A 16,558-nucleotide genomic window follows, 5' to 3' on the forward strand; every position below is an offset into this window, starting at 1 on the left:
AGGCCCTGGGACCCTCGCTCAGAGAGTCAGAGCAAGGCACAGGACCGCCTGGGAGCACAGCATGGCCTCTCTCTCAGGGTGTCAGAGCAAGGCCCAAGCCCGAGGCAGCCTTAGCCCTGGGTCTCTCTCTTGGAGAGTTTGAGTGAAGCCAGATGTAATCCTAGAAGCCAAGCTCCATAGAGATCCTGGCTCCCCAGAGAACTGGGGGAGGAGCCATTCCCAGTCTCTGATTGAGGTCCATCTGGGCATCACGGTGGCTTCCATCCCCTCTTTAGACCCAAGCAGCACTAGCTAAGACAAGCAAATATTCATGGCTTGGGGCTGTAATTGCCCTGAAGATAGACTCTAATTGGTCACAAAGAGTTATCTCAGGTGCAAAGAATGCTTAACCATGGGCTACCAAGTTACCATGCTACCTGAGCTGTACATAATGACCTGCATGTGATGTCCACCACGGGGTCACAAAGAGGTCATGCACAGGAAGACAACAAAAACTTAAAGTAGCCTGTGAGGATCAAAGCAGTTCCATAGAGGTGGTCCAAATTCCCACCAGCCCCACTGCCAGCAATGACTCCCTCTCTCAGCCTAGCCCTGTGGCCTCATGGAAGGCTCCCTGTGACCTTTTGGCAGAGGAAGGAACGTCGAGGCCTGGGTACCAATGATTTTGCAGGAATTGGATGACCCACCAGAAAGTGCGCTGCTGCAGCGTCGCCGACCCTCTATGGACATTCGTGAAGGATTGTGGGTAATAAAACCTTCACAATGGGCGGATTCGGGGCTACTCATCTCCACATTCACTTTGCTGCAACGACAAATGACCAGATGTGTAAGGAGATACTGATTCATGGTGCGGGCCGTTATCTTGCAGTAATAGTCAGGGACATGGAAGGAACATGACTGGAAGATCCTTCACAATGGCACTGGGCATAAGTTTGTCAGACAGTCACTCAATTTGCAAAAATATACAAGGATATTTGTGTCTCATATACTGATCCTCACAGCGAATTCTGGGTGCGGATTTCATTAATCAAGAAGATAAAGTGGCACATTCTATTTTGTCCTCATCTATGGAATATAAAACTACGCACAAAAGAAACAAATGAAAAAAATCTCCTCTATGCAGACAAAATCATGGTGGTTACAAGAAAAGTAAAAGGAAAGGGTGAGGACGGCCTTGAAGAAGACAGAGGAGACCACACTTTCCTGGTGGGCACATAATGCAGTGTGCTATATTGGACTATAAACGTGCACAACTGAAATTTATATAATGTTATAAAACATGTTACCCCCCTCCCCCCGAAATTGTAAAATATTTAAAGCAACTCTCTTAGTCCCACATGTGCTCAAGAGAAGAAGAGGCACCTCTTTTGGGTTTTGAATAATATACATATATTCTGGTTGCTGACACTGTTCAACAAGGGTCAGGTGAGTCAGCTGTTGAGACTGAGCAGTAGAAGGTGTGATGTAGGGCATCAGCCATCAGCCAATTATGGACGAATCATGTCTAAGAAAAGAAAGAGAATCAATGGCTAATGGTTACAAAACCGAGTTCTGAATCCAAACTCCTGCCAAGCAAGGCAATCTCTAAGTCCTGGGCTACAGCATCGGTAGGTGGGGAGCAAGGAGCACTGTGGCAATCCAATGGGTTTGCTGCATCTAGTGCCCATGTCTGTGTGACAACACGGACATTCTGAAAAAATTCTGCGTGGTCCCCTGCAGGAGACATGGACTTGCTCTTTATCATCACCGAAGCTGGCCTACTTAGTTTATATCCAAGACTCCAGATCCGATGGAAGGGAGCAAGGACATGAATAGATTATTCTTTTTCAATGGTTCAGCCAAAGGTGAGAAAATTGGAAAGATTCCTAGTGGAGCTGTATGGACGGAACCTAGAATAATTCCTGATTTGTCACAGACTTGGAAAATGTGCCAAAAAAAAGGAAACACACTAGGTGTGCTGGCGGCAGCGAGCTCTCCGGCAGCCGTTGCCAGCTTGGACCTAAATGCGAAGGACAACATGTGACCCTGAGGAAGTGTGCTGCTCCTTGGGAGAACTACATGAGTGCAGTGACTCACACAAGCAGAAAAGCATGGAACATGTGTGTAAATAATTCATGTTGGAGAAGAATGTTCAAAGAAATATAGATTGGGATGAGAGGGAACGTATTAACTTGGGCCAGCCAGACAGAGACTCTGCATTCAGATCTGCAGAGTGGGTGACTAGAAAAGGCTCTAAAAGTTTACTGGGACGACTGACTGTCAAATGCATCCAGTGACGGCCTGATAAATGTGACATGCAAGTGCCCACTGTCTCTTGTTTTAATAAAGAAGAAGCAGTTCAAAAGTTCACGAGGCAGAAGTGTTAGAGTGGATTGGTCATGTGAGGCCTCGCCCACACTCTGTGCATGCCCACCTGGCGAACCTCCCACCAGGACACTGAGGAATACAGGGGAGAGTGGGAACAGCACATCTCAAGAGCCGGGTGAGGTCTCTTCTCTGAAGGCCAGATGCTGGAGGCTGAAGCCTCTCCATGGGAAACCTACAAAGAACAGAGTCAGTGGGTACCCAGGAGGCAGCGGGCCCTGTGTCTTTCAAAACTTTCAAACTCACAGTAGATCTGATCACAGTAAAACACTGCAAGTCAAAGCAGCTTCAAGGAGGCAGACTGGCACCCACTGGTGCTGGCTAGTGAGTCATGTTCCCAGAACTGTGGGCAGCAAGCACAGTGCTTTCTTCCCTGATCCACTTGGGCAGAAGTCCTGGTGAAGTAGAAAGTGTTGTCACTGGAATCACAAAACATGCAGTCAGCCCATTAAGCAGTCCCTGACATGAGCAAGTTTAAACTTAAAAAAAATTAAGGCCAGAACCTCTTGTGAAAAGACCCCAACAGACAAGAAAACATGTATATTGTTCACTTTAATTCAGGCATTTCCCCAATGGAATGATGGCATTTTTGTTTTGTTTTGTAAAGCTTTGTAAAGCAGGATAAGTGACTATTTGCAAGAAAGAAACAACCAGATAACTCAGGGACGACATGGTTCTAAACTGAAATTGTTCTCAGAAAAAAAAAAATGTCTCTGGCCCTGCACTAAGACTAGGAGCTTTTGAGGCTCACAAGACTGATGAGTTTTAGCTCAGGCCCATTTTGAAGTAGGTCCAAATTTGTTCAGACCCATCCAGTAGCTGGCCTGATTCTAGAATACATAACTGAAATAGACAAAGCAGCAGAATGAACCCTCGTACCCATAGCTGATGAGTGAGGGCTACTGTAGTGGGGAAGGTTAACCGGAAGCTATTGGAACTGCCTGGAGCTAGGTGAGTGGTCAATGGAAAGCTGTGCCACAGACCTGGATGAACAGAAGAGGTTTGTGCCACCAGGAAAGTTTTGAAAGACACAGGAAGTGCCGACAGCAGCACATCCTCATTAACCTTTTGATTTCGCTTGGGCAAAAGGAGGGAGAAAAAAGGTCTAGGAGAAGGAAGAAGAAGAGTGGGAAAGGGAGGAGCAAGTGGAGAAGAAAGAATAGAAGGAGTATGAGGAGGACCAGGAGGAAGAGGAGGAGGAGACAGAGAAGGAGGAGAAAAACAAATAGAAGAAACAACCTAGAAAATGGCTGTTCAGTCACCCAGACTATAGCTACAGGGGCCCTTCTGCTGCTGCTGGACCCGTGGGTTTACTTTGCTTGAGTGACTTCAAAGTCCACCTCACCTGGTACCCATACGCACCTACAGTGCCTCCCCTTGTGTTTCACGGTTCAATCTAAGCTGCCTTCCCTCCGCTGGCAAGGCCGGCATATTCCCTCCTTATCTCACTTCTGGGGTGAGTCAGCTCCACAGCTTCATGCCCTTTGCAGGGGTCTTGACTGCCTTTTCCATCCACAGGATGTACTTCTGTCGGTCCGTTACATAGATGATGCGAGGCTCACTGGACCTAGTGAGTGGGACCCGTCCTACTCTAGACTTGATACACTTTTAGAGTCAGAAGTTGAGAATAAATCTGACTAGAATTCAGAATTCCTTTCAGTGAAATGGTTTTGTGTCTAGTGCATTCAGCAGGAGAAGTTACTGTTTTGAGGTAAAAAATAATGGCTGCCATCCAGCCGCGCGCCCCCCCCCCCCCCAGACAAAGGTGGAGGCACAGCACCCAGTGGCCTCTGGATGTCAGAGGCAGTAGATCCCTCAGGTCCAGGCCGCTGTGCAAGCTGCTCTGTGACCTGGTCCATACCCTGCAGCAGACGTGACGGTCCTCTGAGCATCCCTGGCAGATAGCGATTCTGGCTGGGGCCTTAGGAAGGCCTGTGGGTGGAAAACAGTATAAATGCTCGAACTTTCACACCAAGGTCTTTATATCATCAGCAAACAACTATTGTCCTTTTGGGGTGCAACTTTTGGCCTTCTTTGAGGCAAATTTGGCAAATAATGTTTTTTCCACATGGTTGGCGCATCACTCAACATGCAAAATCTTTCCATCCAGTAAACCAGCCTTTAAGAGTTCCCGCTTTTGTCACTTTAGTGTCCAGAATGAGAAAGGTGAGGAAGATGACAGCACAGGGCAGCGGAGTCCCTCCATGATGTTCCCACCTCCTGAGCCCCAGAGAAACAGCAGGGACTGAGTCAGAAGCTGGCAAACCGGAGCCTCCTGTCGCATTGTGCTGTGCAGCGCTTGGGAGAAGGAACCCCGACGCCAAGGTCCATGCGTATCTTGACCCTTCAAGGGCCTCTGAAGATCAAGGGAAACGTTCCCTCGCTCAGTTCCATGAGCATCACACGACGGTTTCCAAACGCCCTTCAGCCCAAAGTCACCCTGGCATAAGGGGCAAACAGGCAGGGGGGTTGCCTGTCGCCCCTCAAAATGCACCGAGGTTAGTCTCAAAGGGTTTCTTTGGTTTCTAAGAGGAAATGCCTAACCATGGGCCTCCAAGTTACCAGGCCACCCAGCTGTCCATTACGACCTGGGTGTGATGGAACCCATGGAGCCCTAAGGCTGGTGTCACACAGAATGACTACAATGTCCATCTATCGAGTTCATACGTGATCTGACCTGGGAGGACTCAGGAAGCTCAATGAAGTCATGTAAGTGCTGGCCCGATTGTCCTCCATCCCGCTTGCAGCCTGGACTCACAGGAAACTCCCGATGACCTGTTGGCAGCGAAAGAAACCTTTGGCCTGGCTTAGCCATAAGCTATCATCTCGATGACCCAGCAGAGAGCGAGCAGCTGCAGCCACAGAGCCCTGCAGACATTCCTGAAGGGCAGGGCCACGTACCCCGTCCCAGGGCCAGAGTTCCCTGCAGGTCACCTTCACTCACTCTGCTGAGCGACACCTGAGCTGAGATGCAAGTTCTCCCTGACTCATGGTTCTGGCCGAAAGGCCCTGCTATAGAGCTGGCAGAAGAGAAGACGGACAGGGAAATATTCACATTGGCATATGCAGAGGCCTGAGGACAGTTTTCACCAATGGGCACAATCTAAGAGATTTTTGCTTATTACATTTTTGCTTTGCATCAAAGTGGAAGATTTAATTAATCAAAAGGTTCTAGCGAGGAGAGAAGATGGTGGTGGAATAGGCAGACCTTCACTGCACCCCACCCCACCCCCCCAGCCAGGCTGACAATAGAACTCAAGTGTGGGCTCTGCCCCGGTTACCCACTGCGTCCGCTGAGCAGGTCTTGTATCAAGGACGGCCCGCCCGGGGCTGGTAGGGGGTGAGGCCGCAGGGGGCTGACCCAGCTCCCAGGGGCCGCAGCCCAGCGGGGCCTGTGGGTTCCGGAGGGTCGGCTGGCGCCGGGGCGTCTGGAGCCAGTCGCCTGGAGCTGGTCGGAGAGAAAGCCTGTTCCTTGTATTTTCCCCCCAAACACCGGAGGGGTTTTTGTTTGTTTGCTTTGTCTTTGTAGCTTTCAGCCCAGGCTCTGATGCAGGGAGGGTAGTGAGGACTGGCGGCGCCTGCGGAGAGGCTGGTGGGCAGCGTTGCTGGGCTACCTGGAGAAGCAGCGGCCGGGAGTCCTGCGCAGCAGCTCACATCCCCCACGTGGAAACGAACGGCCTTTTCCCCTGAGGAGCCAGCCCCCCAGACGCCGCAGCTCAGGAAACAGGGAAACCCCGCCCGAGGCACGCTCCCCCCCCGCCAGGAGCCCTGCGGGCCGCACCTGCGGCGGATATTTTCGGAGGCGACAACTGCGGAGGCCACGCCTAGCGGGTTGGACAGTTTCAAGGAGGGTCAGTGACTGGATGGGGTGGGGCCGTCCGCCCCCCGATCCCGGGAACCAGACCGCCCCCCCCCCCCCCCCCCGCCGCCACCGGGAGCTGATGGAAACCCCAGGCTTCCGGCTGACCCCTGGCACTGCCTGCGAGGCCTCCGCCCCCCCGAGCGCAGGGCGTATCCAGGCCCCTCGCGGAGGCGCAGCTCCGGGACCCGGGAAGGCGCCCAGCCCGTCCCTGAAGCTGCGCAGCACCGCCCCCTCGTGGGGACCCGGGGTCTGGACGCCGCTTCTGCCTCAAGCCCGTCAGAAACCGGCCTATCTCCCCGCTGTATCGCTTCGTTACTGTTTTCATCTCTATTTGACTTTTCCCTTTTCCGACTCCGCTTTTTTCTTTGCCTTTTCTCCTGCTGACTCCTCTTTACGACTTTTCTTATTCGGGGTCTATCTGCTCTTTCTTCTATTTTCCTCATCAATTGTTTTTTCTTCTTCCTTTATTTTAAACCGTTTTCCTTCCCATATTCCTCCAATTCTTTGTTTTTATTCTCTGTATTTCATCTCTGCCCTTCATATTGCTTCTTATCCCACCCATTTTTTTGGTTTTGTTTGTGTGTTTTTTTGTTTTGTTTTTCTTTCTTCTTGTGTTTTTCCTTCTTTCCTTTCCTCTATCTTTCTTGCTTTCTTTCATCGTCCCTAAATCACTCTTCTCTGGCTCTATCGAAGCAGAACTGTCCTAGGTGAAGTGAACAATGGTGTCACTGGAACCATAAAAACATGCGCTCAGCACATTAACCGACCCCTGGCCGAGCCAGTTTACACAGCTTAATTCGTAAAGGGAGGAGAGACCAGAACGTCCTGAGAAAAGACCCCCAACAGACAACAAAAAGTGTGTACTCTAAAGCTTACTTCATGCCTCCCCAGTGGACTGAAGGCCTTTTTATTTCTTTATTTTTAGCCAGGGCAACTATCTATATGGAAGAAACAATGAACGAGATAATTCAAAGACAATGGATCTGAACAGAAATTAGTCTCAAAAACCAAAATATAACTGTGGCCCTGCACTAAATCTAGGAGTTTTAAGAGTCAGGTGACCAATGAGTTTCAGCTCAGGTCCATTTTGAAGTAGGGGACATATGTTGGTGTTATGCCCAGATTCCAAGATCCCCAAAATACCACACTGGGAGCCAGTTCGATGCAAAAGCAGAAGGTCCTTTTATTTTGGGCTAGCTAGACCGACTCCGTTCCCGGCCGGCCCCGACCCTGCTCCCGGCCGGCCCCGGCGACAAGAACAGAGTCTCCTCCCATGGGAAAAACCGGCTTTAATAGGGGGGTGGCGCAAGGGGATTGTGGGCCCTGCCGATTGGCCAGGCGTGAGCCGGGTCTTGTTACACAGGATGTGGTCATATCTATGGCGCGCACTTCCCTTGATTGTCATTGGTTAGTTTAAAATCCCGGGTGTGGCCAGCAGAGGCCTGGGCTTCCGGGAAGAAGGCTACACGTGGCCCTAACATGGAGGATACAGGCAAGATGGAGGGGGGGGGCATAGCCCTCACCCTTTCATTCCCCCCTTTGAGTCGGGCTGCATTTCTATTCCACCGTTGCTGGAGGCCTGTACTGGGCATATCTTAACAAATGGTCTGGTGGAAGGGAAAGTAACAATTTTTATTGAAATAGGATTTTTCTTCTTAAAATTCCTCCATGGCCATTAAAAAGCCAAATCGAGATTAATTTATCTACTATCCTGATGTTTGCATAAATACAACAAGAACGGTAACTGAAAATCATCATTAGAAACTGGTCTTATTGAATTTATGCAAAGAGATGTATTGCCAGATTTCGGAGGAATTATATAAGGAGAAAAACATATTGATTTATTCTAAGATTTTCTGACTTTCTTTGCTAATTCCTTTTCATGCATAACCATGCCTTAGATTTTTATTCTAACCAGGCCTTTCCTAGCTTTACTACCCCTGATATGGGCATGGTCACACAGGCCTGCAAGCAGTACACAGGCTGTCAACTGTCAACTGTCTCTCAACAGTGACCAAAACCTGATGGGCACCGTTCCCTGTTCAGTTGGGCACCTGCCCTCTTGGCAGCTAGGCACTCTTTACTTTCGGGGGTCATCCCGCACAGTTCTCTTTCAGGATAACCAATATACATTCAAACCTGCAAGAGAATTAAAGGTTAATGTAACATATCAATACAATGAAACATAATATTGGCATTATGGCCGCTTCAGGCAGCCAAATCTTCCGCTATTAAACATGTGATACTAAAGTCTATTCCTGATTTTTCTATAAGTTGTCCCTGTCTCTTTGGAGCCATGTCCATGAAGATGCAGGCATCATCTAAGTCTATTGTGGGGGCTCCTGGCGACAGGAGTGATCGCGAGTCATGTTACCAGCATCAGGCAGGTGGAGCACGCCGTAGCTTGAGCTTGAGTGGGTTGCGTTGATCTCGATCGACGCTCCATTTGGTGATGAAGTCTTTTTGGACCGTGGATGGGTCCACTGACCGGACGTGAGTGTGATGGATCCAGGTCGCGACGCCGTCTAGCTTGAGAGCAGTGGGGGTCGTTAGCACCACAGTGTAGGGACCCTTCCAACGTGGCTCAAGAGTTTCTTGATGATGCCTTTTGACGTAGACCCAATCTCCTGGTCTGTGTCGATGAGGAGTTGGGATTGGGCTGGTCTCATAGATGGCGCGAAGGCGTGGCCAATTGTCCTCGTGTGCTCTATGGAGCCCTCTTAAGGAAAGAGATAGTTCTTGATTTTCAAATTCAGCGAGAAAGTCAGCTTTAAGGTGAGGAATGATAGGGGGTGGCCTGCCAAACATGATTTCATAGGGAGTAAAGCCCAGGGTGTAAGGGGAGTTCCTTACCCGGTAAAGGGCATACGGTAGGAGAGCCACCCAGTCCCCGCCAGTCTCCATGGTTAATTTGGTAAGGGTCTCTTTTAGAGATCTATTCATTCTTTCTACCTGACCTGAACTCTGGGGTCTATAAGCACAATGTAGTTTCCAATTTGCCCCAATAGCCCTGGATACTACCTGTGTTACCTGTGAAATAAAGGCTGGCCCGTTGTCGGATCCTATCATAGCAGGAAAACCATACCTGGGTAAGATGTCTTCCAGCAGCTTCTTGGCCACCGTCTGAGCTGTTTCATGCTTGGTTGGGTATGCCTCTACCCAGCCAGAGAAGGTATCTATAAATACTAAAAGATATTTATAACCATACTTCCCTGGTTTAATTTCAGTGAAGTCGACCTCCCATTGTGCTCCAGGTTTGGTGCCTCTGAGCCTGGTTCCTCTTTTATTTGATCCAACCCTTGCGTTTGTGAGTTGACAGGTCTTGCAGGCTGACACAACCTGATCTATCTTGGTATTCTGCTGGTGAATTTTGATCCTGGCATGTTGGATTAAGTCCTTCATTTTCCAGGCTCCCAGGTGAGTGGATTGGTGCATATGTTTTAATATCGTGTCCCCAAGCCAGTCCGGCAGTATAAGTTCTCCTTCTGGTGTATGCCACCATCCCTTTATTTCCTGGGCTTTAGGGAGCTTTTTGATACGTTGCAACTCCTCCTGGGAGTACTTGGGCTGGTCTGGTAGGACTGGGTCCCCTGGGTCTGGTAGTTGTAAGGCCATGGTACCGGCCTTCTTTGGGCATTCTCGGACCCAGTGCCCTATCTCTTTGCAGTAAGCACACTGGTTCTGTTGCAGTTTTTTTTTCCACTCCGGGCGGTTTCCTTACCTCTTTCTTGGCCATCAGCAAGCTGGCGAAGGCGGCGGGTCCGCTCCTCAGGGGACTCCGTGGTGGTGGCTAGCAGAATCTTGGCCAGGTTTCGGGTCTGCTTGTCACTGGCAGCCACCATGGCGCGGGCTCGCCTATCCTCAGGGGACTCTCGGTTATTGAACACCTTCTCTGCCACTGCCAGTAAATCCTGTAAACTCTTTTCTCCTAATCTATCTATTCTCTGCAGTTTTTTTCTAATGTCCATGGCTGACTGGTTTATAAAACTCATGATTACAGCTGCCTTATTCTCAGGGGCTTCTGGATCCATAGGGGTGTAGGTGCGATATGCCTCCATGATCCGTTCTAGAAAGGCAGCTGGAGACTCATCTCTTCCCTGCTGTACGTTCCCTACCTTGGTCAAATTGGTGGGCTTCTTGGCAGCCCTACGGAGACCTCCCATTAGAGTCTGACAGTAAACCGAGAGCCTCTCCTTACCTTCTGCCGTGTTGAAATCCCATTCAGGCCTAGTTAAAGGGAAAGAGACATCTATCTGGGCCTGGTTTGTGGTTGGATTTCCATCTACACCAGGAACCATCTTCCGGGCCTCATTGAGGATCCTTTCTCTCTCTTCCGTTGTGAACAGAACCTGTAAAAGCTGCTGACAGTCGTCCCATGTGGGCTGATGGGTGAAAAGAACAGAATCTAGCAAGTCAATAAGTCTCCCCGGCTTTTTGGAGAACTTAGGGTTCTGTGCCTTCCAGTTATACAAATCGCTAGTTGAGAAAGGCCAATAGAAATGGGGCTGGTTGCCATCCGCATCCGGGGGTCCAGCGGCCCGTAAGGGCAGGGTCTTGATAGTGGAGTCGGGTGCTGCGACAGACAGTTCCCGCTGAGCTCTTTGCCGGGTAAGAGGCGGGCCTCCTACCGGAACCAGAACTGAGGCCACTCCCGGAACCCCGCCCCCAGGCACTCCCGGAACTCCGCCCCCAGGCACTCCCGGAACTGCGTCAGCTTCCCGCCACAGAGCAGGATCAAATCTCTCCGGCATCCTGTGGAAATGATATGGGGCAGGAAAAATTAACTCTTCTCCAGTTCCCCCCTGCAAAACCGGGTAGGGGGGAGCTGGAGCTGACGGCAGGGTGGTTTTTTTCTCCTTCCTCTTCTCCGCTTCCTGCAAGGCAAGAATGGGTTCTGGCTCCGGAGGGTGTGGAGGTAGGAAGGGCCTAAGCCAAGATGGTGGATCTTCCACGAGGTCCTGCCAAGTAACAATGTAAGAGAGTTGACCAGGATGTCCCTCTTTGGGCTGGGAGACAATGTCCCTAACCCGGTGGATGGTGGGGAGATCGAAAGTCCCCTCCGGCGGCCACCCGACATTAAAAGTCGGCCACTCCCTGGAACAAAAGGCCCGCCACCGGTCCTTCCGAACCTCCGCACTGAGGTTGCTGGCTCTTTCCTCTACCTCTTTAAAATGATAGACCATAATGCTTAAAGGAGTAGTTTGAGTCTGTCCCATAATGTCTATCCAGTAAATCCACAAAATAAAACCAAAAAAACACAAACACAGACAACTAAGGGGCCCTAAAATACAGTATTCCAACTCCATGGACGCGAAACCAAAATAATCTTCCAACTCCATGAAGGTAAAAACCGAAAACGAAGCAAGGCTACTTCTACAGCCAGCGGAAGCTACCCGCCTACAGATCTTCCGACCTCGGAAGCAAAGCTACTTCTACAGCCAGCGGAAGCTACCCGCCTACAGATCTTCCGACCTCGGAAGCAAAGCTACTTCTCTTCAGATGGAGGGCCGGGGCGTCCCCCGACTCCTCCCGCCCTTGGTCCTCGTGCGTCCACGATCAATGTGGGTGAATACAGATTTCAGAAGTGAGCTCACACAGAAACAAACAAATACAAACATAAACGACACATACCGCGGTCAGCCAAGTCCTCCGAGCTGGGAGTCCCTGAATGGGATTTGAGGATACCGGACGAGCCCCCAAATGTTATGCCCAGATTCCAAGATCCCCAAAATACCACACTGGGAGCCAGTTCGATGCAAAAGCAGAAGATCCTTTTATTTTGGGCTAGCTAGACCGACTCCGTTCCCGGCCGGCCCGACCCTGCTCCCGGCCGGCCCCGGCGACAAGAACAGAGTCCCCTCCCATGGGAAAAACCGGCTTTAATAGGGGGGTGGCGCAAGGGGATTGTGGGCCCTGCCGATTGGCCAGGCGTGAGCCGGGTCTTGTTACACAGGATGTGGTCATATCTATGGCGCGCACTTCCCTTGATTGTCATTGGTTAGTTTAAAATCCCGGGTGTGGCCAGCAGAGGCCTGGGCTCCGGGAAGAAGGCTACACGTGGCCCCAACATGGAGGATACAGGCAAGATGGAGGGGAGGGCATAGCCCTCACCCTTTCAGTTCGGACCACCCTTGGTTCCTCTGGTCCCAGGAGGCATAACCGAAATAGACAAAGCAGCAGAATGAGCCCCACACTCATCACTGCCGAGTGGGAGCTACTAGGGTGAGAAAGTCAAAGCAGAAGCCTCTAGAACTGCCTGTAAGAGGATAAGAAGGAAACCAAAAGCCTCCCACATTCCTGGATGAATGGCAGAGATTTGTGCCGCGGGGAAAGATGTGAATATGCAGGATTATGTCCATTGGAACACATCCTCACTGACCATCTGATTTGACTTGTGAAAAAGGAGGAGAAACGGGAGGTGGGGGAGGGAATAGGAGAGGGAGAAGTAGAAGAAGGAGAAGGAATAGAAAGACTTGGAACTCTACAACTTCAATTTAAAGTGCTACATACATGATCAAACCCGGGAGGACCAAAGCAGGAAGATAGTCTGTGTCCCAATTTACCTCAGTACCAACTTCTGTACAATGAATCCATCTTTCTGCCTAGACCCGTGGACTCCTGGAAAGTGTTCTATGACCTATTGACAGAGGAAGGAAAGCTGTGGCCTGGCTCCCCGATGATTTTCATGGTATCGAGGGCCAACCAGAGAGGGGCCGCTGCAGCAGGACAGCCCATGTCTGGACGTCTGTGAAGGACAGTGGGTCACAAAGCCCTCACAATGGGCAGCGGTGGGGCGGTCACCTCCTCACTCACTGTGCGTGGCTGACAATGCCCAGCTGTGGAAGGAGATGCTGACTCAGGGCTCTGCCTCGGATTTGCAGCATCAGGTAGAGGCACTAAGAAAGCCTGACTAGGAGATTCCTCACAAGCTCTTTGGGCAGACGTTCGTTGGACGTTCTCGCTCAGTGGTCACAAATATTCAAAGATGTTTGCGTCTCATGTAATGCTCACCAGAGTGAAGCCTCAAAGTGGGAGATTTCATTAGTCAAAAGGATAAAGTGGCACGTTCTATATTTTCCCTCCGCAGTGGGATGTGAAAGCACAAACAAAAGAAACAAACAAACAAAGTCTCCTATACACATGGAATCATGTGTTTACCGCAGGGGAAGCAGGAGGGAGGGCCAGGTGAATAATGGGGGCTCAAAGGCAAGAGGGCAGAGAGACAGACATTGGTGGCGAGCACACAGCTGAGTGTGCTATGTTGTACCATGAAGTTGTACAAGTGAAGGTTTTTAATGTGATTAACTAATTACCCCCAAAACAGTAACCATGAAATACTTTTTAAGTATTTAATGTTCAAGAAATGAAGAGATGCTTTTCTGTGTTTGAATAATAAGAACATGTATTTGTTTACCTATCATTTGTTCAATAAAAACCAGGCGAATAACCTGTTGCGGCTGGGCAGTAGCAATTGTCTGAGAGCATTAACCCTCAGACAATTAGTGAGCAATGGAGTCTTGAAAAGGAAAGGAAGTCAATGGTTAAGTGTTACAAAACCCGGTTTTGATTCCTGGGCCCTGCCAAGCAAGGCAAGAGCTAGACACTGGGCTATAGCGTCCCTGGATGGAGGCGTGAGGACTGCGGCGGGAACCAGCGGGTTCCTGCATCCAGTTCCCGTCTCTGGTGATGACACGCAATCTGAAACAGCTCTGAGTGGCCCCCAGCAGCACACACAAACATGCTCCCTCTCATCACTTTACCGCCTGCTGAGCTCATGTCCAGGGCTCCCGATGTTGCCTGAGGAGCTTCAGGGCACCAATAGTTTATCTCTATGCTTCCAGCCAGATGTGGGGAAAATCGGAAAGTTTCCTGAGGGGAACGTTCAGGAAACGCCTGAGTAATCCACAACAGCCGACAGGGATGGTTCCCTAGTTTATAGGTAGCACACCTTCAGCTTGGAGAGATTCAGGACATGAATAGGTATATCTCACAATGGCTTCAAGCCATATGCGAGGAAAAACGGGATGGATCATGGGAGGGCTGTAACCGGTATGGGATGAAACTGGGATAATTCAGAGTTTGTCAGAGACTGGAGAAATGTGCAAGAGGAAGCACCAAGAGTAATGAAGGCAGCGACCTCTCCTGTGGCAGCGGCCACCTTGACTAGACTCAAACCCCAGCAGGGAACTGAGGTGAAGGGAAGGTTTGACCTTGAGGTGGGGTGCTACTCTGTGGAAGAACTATGTGAGTGCTGAAACTTACCCAGGCAGAAAAGTATGCAATCTGTGTGGAAATAATTAACGGTCGAGGACATGTTCAAGGAAACATAAGTTTGGACATGAGGGAACCTATTAATTTGGGCCCACAGGAAGAGCCTGCATTTACATCTGCAGTGTGGGTCATTTCACAAGGCCCACAAGTTGATTGGGATGGTTGGCAGACTACTGCATCCAAGGATGGCCCAAGGGGGCGGCATGGAAGTGCCCACTGTCTCTTTTCAGTAAAGAAGCAGTTCAGCAGTGTAGGGAGGAGGGACTGTTGGAGTGTATTGATCATTTGAGCCCTATGGCACGTGGGAGTGCCCACATGGCATACCTTTCACCAATACGTTGGGAACTATATTGATGACTGGAAACAGCATATTTGAAGAGCTGCATGAAGACTCTTCTATGAAAACCAGACCTTGGGAACTGCACCCTCTCAATGGGAAAGTCCAAATGTGACGAGAGACATTGAACCCCAGGGGAAGGGGCACTGGGCCCTGTCCAGTCACTGAACTCACGGTGGATCTGATCAGCCTGAAATACAGCAAATCCAAGCAGGATCTAGTGAGTCTGTCGGCACTGATGTACAGTGTTGGCTAAAGAGTCATGTGTTCCTAGCGGTGGGGAGAGGAAGCTCACGGCATTGTTGCTCCATCTAGTGAAGCAGAAATGTCCCCGTGAGTCCCAGGGCCCAGCAGCCTAGGCCCTGTGCTTATTTCTCTCAGGTTCTCAGGGATGTCTTGCTGCCTACTACAGGTCAATTTATGAAAGATTCACTCAATTTTCCACAGAAAAGATTCATTCTAACAGCTTCTATTAAATAGCTATTTGCTTACACAGAGTCTATGGCTGCTGTCAAACTATGAGGAGAGGCTTGGAGTTTCTGCAGAGACCAACAGCCATCGAGTCTCTGGCTGTTACAGAAACAGCTTGCAGACCTCTGCTCTAGGGTCTTGGACTCCATTTTCTTAAAAAAAAAGTACATTTTCATTGATTTTAGAAAGGAATGGAAAGGGAGAGATAGAAACATCAATGATGAGAGAGAATCATGGATCGGCTGTCTCCTGCATGCCCCCTACTGGGGATTGAGCCCACAACCCAGCATGTGACCTTGACCAGAATCAAACCCAGGACCCCTCCATGAATTGAGCCAAACCAGCTAGGGCTTGGACTCCATTTCTAGTCTTTGCCGAGCAGGTTAAGAGTTTTGGAGGTCAATTTCCCTAAGGACAATCTTTTCCAAGTTAGTTAGGCAATATTGAGACTTCCCAGATAATAGGAACACTGGACCATCTGTAAATGCTTTTATGCTTCTGTGTGAAGTTGGGATACACTCCAATGAAACCAGTCCACGGCCTTTGCTGCTCGGCTGCAGTGGATGGGCTGCAATGAGTGTGTTCCCTGCAGGCCAGCCTGGTGCTCAGTGTAACTAATTGTAAGTTGCCAATGCGAACACACAAACAAAGCCTGGGACGTGTCGATGTGCAGCATGACATCGCCTGGGAGCCCCGCCTAGCCCCAAAGCCACTGAGCTAATTCTTGGGGCCTCAGAGGGCAAAACCTAGCCCCGTAGAGCCTTCCCCAGCCCCAAAGAGCAGAGGGCAGCATTGAGGAGCCCAGCTCCTCGTTCAGAGATGCCTAGTGAGGCCCCCAGCGGGCCCTGGTCCTCTCTCTCAGAGAGTTCAACGGCGGCCCAGGACCCAGGCAGCCTGTCTTGGAGCCCAAACAATGCCCTGCAGCCCAAAACATGTCAATGATGTGAAACGCACACTCTGGTGTCTACAAATACTGCTTTATGGGAATACAGCCACACCTATTTGCTCACATATTGTCTATGACGCTGCGTCTAAGAGAAGAGATTGGAGTTTAAATACACACCTTAAGCCATTGCCTCTGGCTGTTACAAAGTCTGCAGATGTGATCTTGGATCCTGGAATAACTCGATAGTCTTTGCATGTCTGGCTCAGGTCTCTGGAGAGGTCTCTTTCACTAAAGACCGTCTTTTCCACGCTGAAGGCCATTCCCGGTTAGGGGAACGCTCTGCGGCACCTGCAGACATGCCTTGTTC

The sequence above is a fragment of the Myotis lucifugus genome, unplaced genomic scaffold, assembly GCF_000147115.1.
Source record: "Myotis lucifugus unplaced genomic scaffold, Myoluc2.0 scaffold_966, whole genome shotgun sequence".
NCBI lineage: Eukaryota > Metazoa > Chordata > Mammalia > Chiroptera > Vespertilionidae > Myotis > Myotis lucifugus.